Consider the following 14,561-nt stretch of genomic DNA (forward strand, 5'->3'; position numbering starts at 1 on the left):
AGAACCAGGAAACAAGAGTTACAAAACCCTGACAAACTGGAAGGCTAGCTTAGATGATGGGAGCAGGTCCAGTGAACAATAGAAAATTATGTCAGGCTCAACTAAAATCTTTCTTCATAATTTTCTAATCCATTATTTCATATCAGAGAATAATAGGAACTTTAGAGGTCTCATAATCCAACCTCCTACCCAGTGATGGAATAGTCTCTACAACATCTGTGTTGGCTCTGGGTTCAAAGGATTTCCATGGCCTGACACAATGGTGAATATTCACAGTTGGCTTGTTGGCATAGATTTTATTGAGGAAAATGAAGAGATAGGATGACATGAGAAGTCTCTAGATGGTCCTATGCAATTGCTGCTGCTTTGTCCAAGCTTTTATCCAGTCTATACTGAAAGCCAGACTTACCAGGACTGGGAAGTTACTTGGCACAGACTAGGATAGAGGCAATGGACTTGATCTTATGTGTGTGTGTGTGTGGGTGCATGTGTGGGTGTATTTATATAGCTTAAATATTCCCTTTAGGCAAAGGTTCTCATACAAAGGGAATTGGCTCAAGCTCAGTTTAGTCCAGGTGGAATATACTGTTCAGAATGTTTTCTCTACCTTGGGGTCAAGTGTGTACCAATTTCCCAGGATTGGATGATATTTCATCATTCTGGAATAACTGAAACAACTCCTGACCTGGTTCTATTTCCTCCAATGGAAAGAATACTGAAATTGGAATTATGAGATCTGAGTTCAAATCCCAGTCCTCCCATTTACTACCTATATGACATTGAAGAAGATACTACCTCTTTGGGCTCCTATTCCTCATCTTCAAAATGAAACATTTGAGTGAGAAGACACTATTGGTTCATTCTAGTTCTTAGTCTAAAGTCTTGTGATGTGAATATCTTTAACTATTTCGTTATTTAGCCATTATTTTAGATGTTTAAGTGATAGGGAACAATTCTAGTAACTAGGAACATAGAATATGGAGTCTGGAAGGAATCTTTACAGATCACTTAATCCAATCCCCTCATTTTTACCATTCTTAGGTAAAGAAGCTGAGTCCTAGAGGGATAAAGTTATTTTTCCAATATCACAAAGCTAGTAAATAAACAAGCTCACTCAGAGGAGGTGCTATCAATATTAAAACTCTCATAAATCCATGTACATGTCATTCAGAGTTAGCAAATTTTTTGAAAATTTCAAACATATGTTCACACCATAATATCACTCCTAAGTACTTTCTGGGCATCTTTTAGCCCAAATGTAAAATCTAATCTGGCATGACAAAACATTATATATATATATATATATATATGTTCTAAAACTCAATATCCTCTTATGACTATTAGCAGCAGCTAGGACCTTTCTTCCCCATGACACAACTATCCTTCATATCTCAATTTGGAAAATAATTGTGAGGTGCTAGTATTACAAAGGCAAAAATATAGTCCTTGTCTGTAAGGAGATAATGGCATATTAATGTAATGGAATACTATGCTATAAGAAGTTATGAAAGGAACAGATTAGGAGAAATGTAACTATATAAATTGATGCTTAGAAAAGTTGGTAGAACCAGAAAAATTTATTCAATAGCTTTAAATAAAAATAATTCTGAAAGAGTTAAGAAGTCTGATCAACTCCATGATCAGCCATATTTCCAGAAAAATGATAATGTCTCACATTTGGACAGTGAGGTAGTGGATGAAAGATGCTGAATAAGACAGACAGATAGATAGATAGATAGATAGAGAGAGAGAGAGAGAGAGAGAGAGAGAGAGAGAGAGAGAGAGAGAGATTTATATGTATATGTATATGTGTATATATATATTCACATTTAATGTGTGGATTTGTTTGGTATTTTGAGGGGGAATAATTGGAGCAGAGGATGGAGGCAGTGATGTATATATTATCCATCACTCAAAAAAATAGAAAGAAAGAAGTATCAATGTAACATGAAAATGTACAGAAAATAACAGAAGGAAAATTATAGGGAGAAGTTGAAAATGGAATGATGAATTTTTATGTATGTATATATTTTAAATGCAAATAATCCATATAAACAATACATAAATGAGATTTGTTATTCTATATACATATCTATTTCTGTTCTTTTTTGTATGTGGAAATGTTCATATTTGTTGGTGTTTGTCAAATTCATAATAATTATGAATTTTATTTTTATTGAAAAGTTAAATAAAATATTTTCTATTTTACCCTAAAGGCAATAGCAGTCCACTGAATTTTAGTAAAGGAGTGATGTGGTCAGATAATAGGTCTAATAAATAACTCACAGGGTTGCTTTATAAACTTTATAATTCCAAAGTCAAGTATTATCTGTTTTTTTTAACAAAAATGTAAAATAGCTGAGCTTTGGAAGTAGGAAGACAATAGATGCCACTATCCCCAGTAGTCTCAACATGGGAATTAGAGATTCTACATGTGAAAGGACTCATCATTTCTAAGTCAATGTTCCAAAAGTAGCACCTCTATTATGCCTATAGAGCAGACCAAATCTAAAAGATGGAGCAAAAGAGTAACTAAAGAGAATCTTGAGAAAGCATTACATAGTTCTAAGGGTGGCATTATATCTGTTTTGCTGTGTGTTCATATATGTTTTTCATGCTTTCTGTTCTTTCCTGGCCCTGGGCCACATATCAAAGCAATAATTCATATTATGAATAAAGACATTTTGTCTACCTATGTTTGGTCAACTCAGTCCCTGTGTATTTGGGACCATTGAATAGAGATAACTGAAGATATCTCAAACTCAACATGTTCAAAACAGAACTCATCTTTTACCCCTAAAATACACTCTGATTCCAATTTTCCCCATCTATTTCTATCAAGAATCTATCACATGTGGGGAAGAGCCAAGGTAGGTATTTCCTAAGCTCTTTCAAATTCATGTCCAAATATTAATGCCTAAAATTGGATTTTAGGACTTTATGAGAAATAGTCCTGCCCAAGACAACTTATAAAGTTGGTATGAAAGGTTGGACTCACTGATAAGAGTGGGACCAAACTTAGTGCAGGGCATACCAGTGCATTTGGGCCCTGGCAAGGCAACAGTAGGACTTGGGAATGACTGAATCTGTTCTGTAGAGTTCCAGACTCTGTGGGCCGGAGCTCTCAGCCCACAGATAGTCAAGTTGTCAGAAAAATAGTCAGAAGGAGATTATAGGACACCTTTTACTGGACCTGGTTAAAGCCTCTGATGAATTGTCCAGGACAGCATCTTTTACATTTAAAAAGATCAGAGGGCTTGGAACATGATATTCTAGAAGATGAAAGAGTTAAGATTACAATCAGGAATCACCTCTTCAGCAAAACTTATACAATCCTTCAGGGGGAAAATGGATATTTTATGAAATAGAGTGTTTTCAAATATTTCTAATGAAAAGGCCAAGGCAAAATAGAAAATTTTACTTTCAAATATAAGAGTCAAGAGAAACATAAAAAGGAAAACAGAAAATAGAAATAATAAGGATTCAATAAGGTTAAATGATTTGCATTCCTATATGGAAATATTATGCTTGTGATTCCTAAGAACGTAATCATTATTGGTGTAATTAAAAGGAGTATCCAAAGACAAAGAACACAAGTGTGAGTTGATGATAGAATGGCATCTTCCCCCCAAAAAAATCAAATTAAGAGGTGAGAAAGAAGGATATGCTCTGAGAGAAGAGGGAATGAAGAGGCAGAATGGGATAAATTATCTCACTTAAAAATAGTTGTGAAAGGGGGGCAGCTGGGTAGCTCAGTGGATTGATAGCTAGGCCTAGAGACGGGAGGTCCTAGGTTCAAATCTGGCCTCAGACACTTCCCAGCTGTGTGACCCTGGGCAAGTCACTTGACCCCCATTGCCTAGCCTTTACCACTCTTCTGCCTTGGAGCCAATATACAGTATTGACTCCAAGACAGAAGGTAAGGGTTTAAAAAAATAGTTGTGAAAGGGGGCAGCTGGGGGGTTCAGTGGATTGAGTCAGGCCTAGAGACAAGAGGTCTTAGGTTCAAATCTGGCCTCAGACACTTCCCAGCTGTGTGACCCTGGGCAAGTCACTTGACCCCCATTGCCTAGCCCTTACCACTCTTCTGCCTTGGAGTCATTGACTCCAAGACAGAAGGTAAGGGTTTAAAAAAATAATTGTGAAAGAACTCCTACAATGGATAAAAAGATGGGGGACTGGCAAGCAATGCTTGAATCTCTCTCAGTTAATACTCTCATTGGTATTGGCTCAAAGAGGAAATAATATTCACACTCAGTTGTGTAAAGAATGTTCTTAAACTACAGAAAGAAGGGGGGAGGGATATATTAGGAAGTGAGTTGATAGGAGGATAGAGCAGAACACTTTTGAGAAGGGATAGTGTAAATAAAAGGGGAAAAGTAAAAGGAGAAAATAGGATGGAGGGAAATACATAGTAATTATAACTATGAATATGAATGGGATGAGCTCACCCATAAAACAGAAGTGGATAACATAGTGGATTAAAAATTTAGATGATGTCAGGAAGGATCTCCCTAACTGATAAAGCTTTTTAAAAGTGGAATGGACTATCTTGAGAGATGGTGAGTTCCCTGTTCTTGGAGGTCTTCATGGAGAGACCAGATGACCTCTTGATAGGTGTGTTCTAGTGGGGATACCCTTCATTCATAAATTGGACTAGATGGTCACAGAGGGCTTGTCTATCTCTCAAATATGTAAATTTGAATTCACAATTCTATGAAAAGAGTTCTGCTGATATGACCTTTGCACATGAATTTAAAACACAAGAATCAAAAGTATATTCAGTAAGTGGGTACTTGTGATCAGATCACAGTGACAACAAAATCAGCACATGAAGCACCTTGAAGTTCTTGGATGAAACATAAAGAGAGTTATTATTAAATATCGGTATTATTAAAATCTGTATGAGATCCAGTCATGAAGAAAAAGATGAGCCCTCATAAAAAGAAACCAGGTATATAAGTGGAGAAAGTTTATATCATGGAAAATAAGTACTGCTAGGTAAAACACGTCAGTTAATCTTGCCTGAAGATCTAAGTAAAAATGACAGAAAGATGTTAAAATGACATTATGATGGAAAAATGACAGTAATGTCATGAAAATGTGATTCAAAAGAATGACATGATGAAGGGAAAATGCTAGTAAAAAAATCGCCCTGCACACACTTTTAATTCACTCAAGGCATATTAATTTTGCAAGGGGAGAGAGGTTTATATATTCTTTATCAAATGATGAATGCCAATGGTAATGTATTAGAGACATGGAGAAGCAACCTATTCTAAATCTGAAAGTTCTTATCATTAAGATCTTTCCCCCCTTAATTTCTATTCCATGGAGAGCTGGCAAAAGAAAGGAAAATTGTAAAGATATGAATAAGATGAAACAAGTTAATTTTTTAAAAATCATGATGGATGTTTATAAGGACATAAAATTCTATTTTTTAGAGGTGCTCAGGGCTGCTGAATGGAGGCAGAATAGTACGATGAAAATTCTCATTTCATTAGGTCAAATGAGAGAGGCAGCACAAAAAAAGTGACTAAGCAGTCAGAAGGGCTTGGGTGACAGCCCTGCTCTACTTTGCCATAATAAAATCATACCCAAAGGGCAAGATGTAGTTCAGGGTACCATATTTAAGAATACTTGAAATAAGATGGAAAAAACTCATAGAAGACAACCAAAATGGTGAAAAACTATATGAGGTTGTTTAATATTGAAAAAGTAAGACAGGGTAGGGGGCTGGGAAGGAGGGCAAGAGGAGCATGGTAGCTGCTCTTCACTATCTGATTGTTTCTCCAGTTGAAAATGAGGAAATAAAAGATGAAAGTTTTGAAAAGGGAAATCTCTGTTTTATGCTAAAGGGAAAAAAGTAAATAATTGGAACTTTCCCAAGGGGGAAAAGGCTGCTTCAGTTAAGAGTTGATTCCCTTTTGGAAAATCTACTAGCAAAGGTTGAATGGCCACTTGCAAAATGTGGGAGGGATTGTTATTTGGGACCTCTGAGGCTCCTTCCAGCTACTATAGTCTGTGAATCTACACTAAGCTGCCTCTGTAAGTGTTCAATAAAACAAAGCTTATGAAACACCCACATTGCATTCTAAGCTCCATTTGAGGATCAACTCAGATGCCACCTCTTACAGGAAACCTTTCCTGATTGCATGAATTATAAGTGTTCCCCTTCCTTCTGTTACCTTGCTAATCTGTATAATGGGGTTAATAATAGCATCTACCTCCCAGGGCTGCTGGAAAAATTAAATGAAATAATAATAACTATAAAGCACTTAGCATAGTGCTTGGCACATAGCAAATTCTAAATAAATGCTTGCTATTATTGTTTGTCATTAGCATTGGTCCTAAAAATGTATTAAACACCTAGAATGTGTCAGGAACTATGAGGATACAAAGAAAGGAAAAAGTTACTCTCTCTGCTATTGGGCAGTTCAAAGTCTAATGAGGAGGAAGCATGCTAAAACTATGCACAGACAAGCTACAAATGGCATCAATAGGAAATAATCAGAAAAGAGAAAGCACTAAAAGACAGATTGGGAAAGGCTTTCTATAGCAGGTGTGATTTTAGCTGGGATTTGAAGGAAGGCAGGAAAGAGAAGAAATGGAGATGAGGAGGAACAGCACTCCAGGCATATTGTTGTTGTTCAGTAGTTTTTCAGTTATGTTTGACTCTTTATTTGGAATTTTCTTTGCAAAGAAATCAGCATGGTTTGCCATTTCCTTTCCCAGCTCATTTTACAGATAAGAAAACTGAGGTAAACAGGGTTAACTGACTTCCCCAAGGTCACACAGCTAGTAAGTGTCTGAGGTGGGATTTGAAAGCAGGTCTTTATGACTCTGAGGCTGAGGCTTTATCCACAGTGCCACCTAGATGTTCAGTTCTATACATGGGAGAGACCAAAGGCCAATTCATCTCCAGTGGAATATTGGTTACTGGGAGATAGAAGCAATTTAATTTTTACTTTGAGGCCTCAGAATCTAGCACACTGCCTGGCATATAGTAGGTTATTAATAAACACTTTGAATTGAATTGTTGCACAAGAAAGTAGGCAGGTAGAAAGTATTTCTTTCTGTACGTACCAACTATGATCTAAGCACTGTGCTAAGTGCTAGGGGAAACACACACACAGAAAGGCAGCCCTAGTCCTCAAGGAGCTCAAATGCTAATGCTGAAGTATGAATAGAATTTTTTTAAAGCTAGATCCAATCCAATTTTTGCCTTCCATGTTTTTAACTCTTAATAATCAACAAGGAACTGGATTAGTGACCGTTTTCCCTTCTAAAATAATGTACTTGCTGACAGAGTAAAATTACTTTTTCTGTGAGCAAAATTAGAGTAAAAGTTTATAATAAGTTCCTCGGGAGAAAGACATGCTCTGAATATAAACATCAGCAAAACAGAATCTAGTTCCAAAGGAAGAACATAGTTATTGAATTATGTGACTTGGAAAATCATAAAAGCTCAGCACAGAGAGTGTAATATGTTTGCTTAGTTCACTCATGGTGACAGCCAAGTTCATGTTAGCAGTTAAAAAAAAAACATGCAGGGAAGGCAGACAAAAGAAGACAAGAGTTTCTGTCCTGTGGATCATGTGAACACACTCCAGGTGGTGGGCAGACAGCAGCATTGGCCAGACTTGTGTCAAACCTCAAAGGTGCTACAGGTCTAGTCAACAAGTCTACTATGTGCCAGGTATGGTGCTAAGCACTAGGGAAGCTAGAAAAGTAAAAGATAGCCTCTGCCTTCTATTAGCTCACAAGCTGAAGGAGAAGACAGAATGGAAATAGCTATGTGCAAGCAAGATCAACCCAAGTAAACTGGAGGCAATCTCAGAGAGAAGGCACGTTAGAGACTGTCTTGTTTTTCCATTTGTAGCCTCAGTGTTTAGTATAGTACTTAGCACAAAGTGAAATACCTTTTCATTCCTTCATTCACTCTCTCAGTTGTGCATTGCTTCTTTTGACTACCTTTACTGAAAAAAAAATCCACAGAATTCAGTTTGGGCTAGAGACTAATTTAGATAATAATTCTCAAAATGTTCATTGCAACACTTGGTAAAAGCAAAGGACTTGAGACAAAGCAAGTACCTTAAGTGGGAAACAATGGTTAAGCAAATTCTGATACTATGGTACTGTGCAATAGAATATTTCTCTTCTTTTTTTTTCAGAAAGAAACACTGTGTGAAGAATTTGTGTGAAGAATTTCAAGAAGTATGGAAAGATGGCTGATATAGTCACAGGATCTGAAAGGGAAATATTCAAAAGAAGAAAACAAAGCTATCAATATTCACATGAAGAATGTTCTAAATCATTATTGATTGGAGAAATTCTCAGTAAAACAACTCTGAGATACCATCTCACACTTATCAGGTTGGCTAACAAGACAGAAAAGGAAAATGGCAAATGAGGGAGGGGATGTGGAAAAAATAGGAAACTTATGCACTATTAGTGGAGTTGTGAATTGATCCAATCATTCTGGGGAACAATTTGAAATTGTCAGAAGAGCTATAAAACTGTGCATACCCTTTGACCCATAAATAACACTACTACATCTGTATTCCAAAGAAATTAAAGAAAAGAAGAAAGGAAGTACATGTACAAAAGTATTTATGTCACTTCTTTTTGTGATGGCAAAGTATTGCAAATTGAAGGAATGTACATCAATTGGGGTATGGCTGCACAAGTTGTGGTATATGAGTGTGATGGAATACTATTGGGCTATAAGAAATGATGAGCAGGAAGGTTTCAGAAAAACCTGGGAATACCTATATGAACTGTTACAAGGGAATCACTTTAAAAGACTGATATATATTAATTTAAGGTCGCCAAGGAATCAGCTATGTAATTCCTAAATGAAAAACTCAAGTCAGCCGTCAGCTTTTTTTGGAGTTTAATTACAATAGGAGTAAGAAAGGAATTAGAGATAGAGAGAGAGAGAGAAAGGGGAGAGAAGGGAATAGGGCTTAAATACCCCTTCTGTTTAGGCTGGGCCAAAAGGCCCAAGCCCTTAGATAGCTGGGGCAAAGAAAAGAGATCAGTCCCTATTACTCACGTGTCCAAAATGGAGAAACAGTCTCAGAGGCCCCCACCTTCAGCTTCCTTCAGAGCAAGTTTTCCCAGAGCCCAGGAACCACACCGCTCAAAAAACTCAATCCTCCCCCCTTCTCCAGACCCTCCTATCTTTAAGGACACCATCCAAGTTGCCTCCCCTCAGTCCTCACATCTACCAATCACTCTTCATCAATTTCCCTGTCAATGGAGGCTCTCGCTTAACCCAGGACCGCCCAGAGGTTTCTGGCTTTTGCACATGTCTGTTGAAGGTCATATTTTTCAAATGATTAAATCTTTACTCCTTTGTTCCAGCCCTTTCTAATTCCTGTTAACTTGAGTATGGTAGAGATTGGAATAATTAAATTTTGATCTAGGCTGCAGCCCTTACTCAATCCTATTAGGACTGAATAGGGTGGAGTATCTCCATTGTATCAATTCTAAAATCAATCAAGACTCAAAGAAATTCCTGTTCTATGCTCAAGCATAGGTCAAAGTCCTTTCCATTGTTCAGCAAAGGGTTTCTGTCCTAAAGTAATCTTAAGAAGGGAAGAGAAGGAACCTCCCATGCCAATGGAGTTCCCATTCCAATAGACTATCAGTAAGAAATTTTCCAAGTATGAAATATCCCAATGGTGAAATTTTCAACAATTATAAGTCTAAGGAAATTTGAGGTTTACAGAACTCATGAAAAATTAAGTGAGCAAAACCAGGAGAATATTGTACACAATAAAAGCAATAAGGATGATCAATGTGAAAGCCTTTAGCTACCCTGATTAGGACAACAATCCAAAATGATTTTACAGAACACATGATGAAAAATGCTATCCACCTCCAGAAAGAGAACTGGTGAACTCTGAATGCAGATTTAATCATACTTTAAATTTTTTCTTGTTGGGTTTTTTGCCTGTTTTCTTTTGCAACATGGCTAATATTGAAATATATTTGCATGACTTCATACATATAATAAGCATCAAATTGTTTGACTTATCAAGGAGGAGGGAGAGAATTTGGAACTCAACATTTTTAAGTTATTACTAAAAATTTTACATTTAATTAGAAAATGTTGAAAAAGAGAAAGATACATACTGTCAAAAAGAAGCATGGGAAGATATATATATATATATATACTATATATAATGGTGTGATGAATAGTGAAGTAGTATTAAAGATTAAAGGTAAATTTCATGAAAGCATATGGAAATAAAAAAGCAAATAAATATTTCTTTATAAGCAGACCAAATCTACAGTAGTATAGTTGCCTGTGATATTTAGAGATTACAAGCTTCTACTCTGTTTGAATTGATTACAAAAACAGAGAGAGACAATGTGGTCTAGTAGAGAGTGAGATGTTTATAAATTGATGGTGATGATATTTATAAAGATCTTTAAGGTTTTAAGAGTGTCTTATTTCATTCTTACCTTTGCAACAACCCCTATGAGATAAGTGCTATCACTAATCCCACTTTAAACATGAAGAAACTGAGGCACAAAAAGTTAAGTGATCTGCTCTATTTCATGGAGCTATTTAGTATCAGAGGCAGAATTGGAATTGAGGTCTCCCTAACTTCAAAACCCAGAATACTTTTCACTTTGTCATATTGACCTGCTCTGCTTCTGCTCTTCTCCTAATGTGTGAACAGGCATTTTGGTGTGATCTCAGGTAAGTCTTCCCCTGGGAATTCTAAAAGAGTTCCCCAAATAAAATAATATCCTTAGACCATAGTTGGCACAAGTTCAAAGCCCTGAGAAGTAGAAGAAGGGAGGGAAAAGAGGTAACTAGTCAAGAGTCACCAGTTTCAGATGGAAATGCAAATATTTTGCTTGGACCAAACAAAATGTCTTCAGAGTTTGAGAAGTAGTTTAAAGACCAAAGAAGGTACCCTTCAAAGAAGATGTTATGTTAAATGTCAAAGAGACTTACAAATTGCTTTGTTCCATGGATCTCAGAATGTATTTGGCAGAAGAGAAGGTTTGAATTGGGATGTTTTCACATATTTCTTATCCTTGGAAAATATCAAGAGCTCAGGAATATTCTGTTTTGGGTTGTTAATATTCATTCTTTCCTCATTTTAAATATGCATTCTTTCTATTCACCTATAAATTCCCTCTCTTTTCCCTGGAAGATAAGTCACTGGCCAATACTACCTTGGTCTTAGGCTCATAGAATCAGAGATTTGGTGCTGTAAGGATCCTTAGAGACCAACTAATTCAATCCTTCATTTTACAAATGAAGTAACAGAATTCAAAGTTGTTATAACTGATTTGATCATGGAAAAGATGCAGAATTAGAGCCTAGATCTTTGTAACTTCAAGGTCTGAACTCTGTACACTAAAACATGCTGCTTCTCCATTTAATCAGTTATTTTCTAACTACTTGCTTCAAAACTTAAAAATCTCTGAATTTCTTGGTATAAGAATTCTATTTATTGATACAGATGTCAATTCCTATATGTTTTTGTTGATATTCTTCAGAATATGCTGTGTCATCTCTCAGAATTGAATGAGACTAGTCCTTGGCTTACAGTCTATCTAGAAGCCTTTTTATCTATATAAAATCTTTCAGTTTTCACTAGTCTGTCCCACAAAGATCACCTCCAAACCATGAGGAAGCAATACAACAGGTCTTTTCCAAATGCTTCACATCAATTGCAAATAGGCAAGCAGTGATTCCCAAGTCTGAACTAGGTAATACACATCCATTATGATTTTTTTCCCTCTAAAGGAATAAAAATTGGAATCTTTGAAAGGAGAGGCAGGCTGACATAGTAGGGAGAGAGGAGGACTTGGAATCAGGAAATCCCAGCTTTTAACAGAAGCTCTGCTAAATTTCTCTTAATACTAGTGCCTTCTTTTTGTTAATTTTCCAATTTATGTTTTATAGAACTTGTTTGTATATAGTTGTTTGCATACAGGAGCTGCCTTTTGGGTTACTTAATATCCCGAGCACTTAGCAAAGTACCTGGCACATAGTACATGATTAGTGCATGTTTATAGACTTCTGTGTGTTATCCCTACCCACAAAATCATAGGGGCCCAGTACATATACTGGCCTCTCAACAACTACTAATCTCTTAATCTTTGTCACTACGAGGTACACAAGGTACAAGTAGCACAAAGATTATTCTGCCAATAGACACATTGATCTACTGTGTGGTGATGGGATTTCCCCAATTAACTGTCTGCCTATTTTTACTCAGTCAGTGACGCTATTCTTCTGTCCTTGGAGGAAAGACAAATCTAAATTCCCCAAAGCCTTCTTTCCATCCTTTAGCCTTTAATAAAAGAACATGCTTTGGTCTTTTTAAGACACAAAGGAGTGGTTGGATAAACCTGGGCCCCAGGGTTTCAGAACTTGCTGTGGCATGAACAGAAAAAAGGGGACAAAAATTACTTTTGCATGCAACCACCATAGCACTGGCAAGAGAAGTTAAGGGGACAGATGTTTGGGAAACCATTCATGTCTTGCCAGTAGGGAAATATAAACAGTATTCAATATTTGAAAAATTCAAAATTCAGTCATCAAGTCATATATTACTTGGCAATAAATTGTCCTGCTTGCTAAAGACTGTATTCTGCATGGAATGATATTTTTTTGGCAAGGACAAGGTTGGCTGCTTCTACGCCTAAAAACACATGTTAATTCCATTCTTCTCTGCCCTGGCCACCTGCATGAAAGAAGCCAAGTCAATACAATGGACAGTGCAGGCTAGTATGATCCAACTAAACCTGCAGTTTTGTGTACTGTTGAATGAATTGCCAGGTATTTTGTATAGTTTATAGATATTCTGAATGATTTTTTCTTTTCTATTTGTCCTGTGTAAAAAGACTAATGAAATCTGTGAGTTTACTTTATGTCCTGTTCCATGGCTAAATTTTTTTATTATTTAAATTAGTGTATTAGTTGAATCTCTAAGAGTTCTTTGTCAATCATCATATCATTGACAAAAAGCAATGATTTTATTTTTTCCTTCCTTATAGTCATCTTAAGTTTCTTTTTCATGTCTTATTGCTATAGTTTGCATTTCTAGGAAATAACCAAATAATAGTGGTGAAAATGAATATTATTGTTTTCCTGGCATAGTAGTGGGAAGGCCTCTAGTGCTTGTGCATTACAGAAAATGTTTACTTTTATTTTGACAGAGATATTTATGATGTCTTGTAATAATAAATCAACTACTTATTGCTGGTATAATTCCAATTTGTTCATCATGGATGATATTTTTAATAAATTATAGATTTAAAAATGTTATTAAATGTTTTTGAATCAATATTGTTTATTGACATTGATCTATAGTTTTTGTTCCTTGGTGCTGTTACTACATACACACACTTTAGACATTCCTATATGGCTTGTTCATTGATCTTTCCTAAGATTGTATCATTTAAGTTCTCTACTTCGATTGCTTTGTGGCAATAAAGGATGGTTTAATGTTGCTGCTTCTCTGCATTTATTTTTTTTTAAAACCCTTACCTTCCATCTTGTAGTCAATACTGTATATTGGCTCCAAAGCAGAAGAGTGGTAAGGGCTAGGCAATGGGGGTCAAGTGACTTGCCCAGGGTCACACAGCTAGGAAGTGTCTGAGGCCAGATTTGAACCTAGGACCTCCCATCTCTAGGCCTGGCTCTCAATCCACTGAGCTACCCAGCTGCCCCCTCTCTGCATTTATTATTGAGGTTTCTAATACCCTAAAAAGTAGCTGAGTTTTGTAAAAATCCTATCCATAGCTAAGATGTATAAAACTTTCAATTTCCATTAATAATTGCCAGAGATCTATCATATCTAACTTTTAAAAAATCATACTCTGAAAGTCTTTCTTGTTTATCTTTTGTTTCATTTATTTAAGTCCAAAATAGAAATCTCGAGATCTCCAATCATTAGAGTTACCCCATTTATTTCTCTCTCCAAAGTTTTTACTTTTCTTTAAAGTTAGATTGGTGTCATTCAATGCTTTCAAAATAAGTATTGATATAATTTCTTTATTAACAATGCCTTTTATTCGAATTTCATTTCTATGCTTCTTTCTTTTGATTGTGTAAGCTTTAAAAACAACTTCTGAGAACAAAATTGAGAGTCCTACTTTAAAAAAAATGAAGTTCCATTCATTCCATTTTAACTCTTTTTGGGTCTTTATGCTTCAAGACTTTTCCAATTTTTTTTAATATTCATCCTGCTTTCTAACTCATTTTGGTACTCTCCTCTGTTTGGTGGGTTGGTTTATTACCTAAACATTAATATGGTGATTTCCAAGGATGTATTAGAGTTCAAAATATCTCCTTTTCCCTTCTTCTCCATGTTCTTCAACACCTTTCCTTCATAAAGCAAAAAGTGGATGGAAAAGAAGTATGATCAATAGAAATAATATATGATTTTGCTCACACTCTTCTGCCTCTTGTCTCTTCAAATACCTCAGTCAACATCATTGATCTTTAACTTTGCTTTCTCTTTTTTTAATTTCCCTTTCATAAAAAAATCTTCTGAAGATGAAATTTATTTTGCCTGATA

The 14,561-nt window shown here is 35.9% G+C and overlaps 1 protein-coding gene across 2 annotated transcripts in view; it reads right to left on the reverse strand.

The window, feature by feature from the left end:
• PRDM5 (PR/SET domain 5) overlaps positions 1 to 14,561 on the reverse strand; it is a 281,441-nt gene that overhangs the window by 42,471 nt on the left and 224,409 nt on the right. The gene's annotated exons all lie outside the window — the stretch shown is intronic.

Source organism: Monodelphis domestica, chromosome 6 (genome assembly GCF_027887165.1).
Source record: "Monodelphis domestica isolate mMonDom1 chromosome 6, mMonDom1.pri, whole genome shotgun sequence".
In the NCBI taxonomy this organism is placed as follows: Eukaryota; Metazoa; Chordata; class Mammalia; order Didelphimorphia; family Didelphidae; genus Monodelphis; species Monodelphis domestica.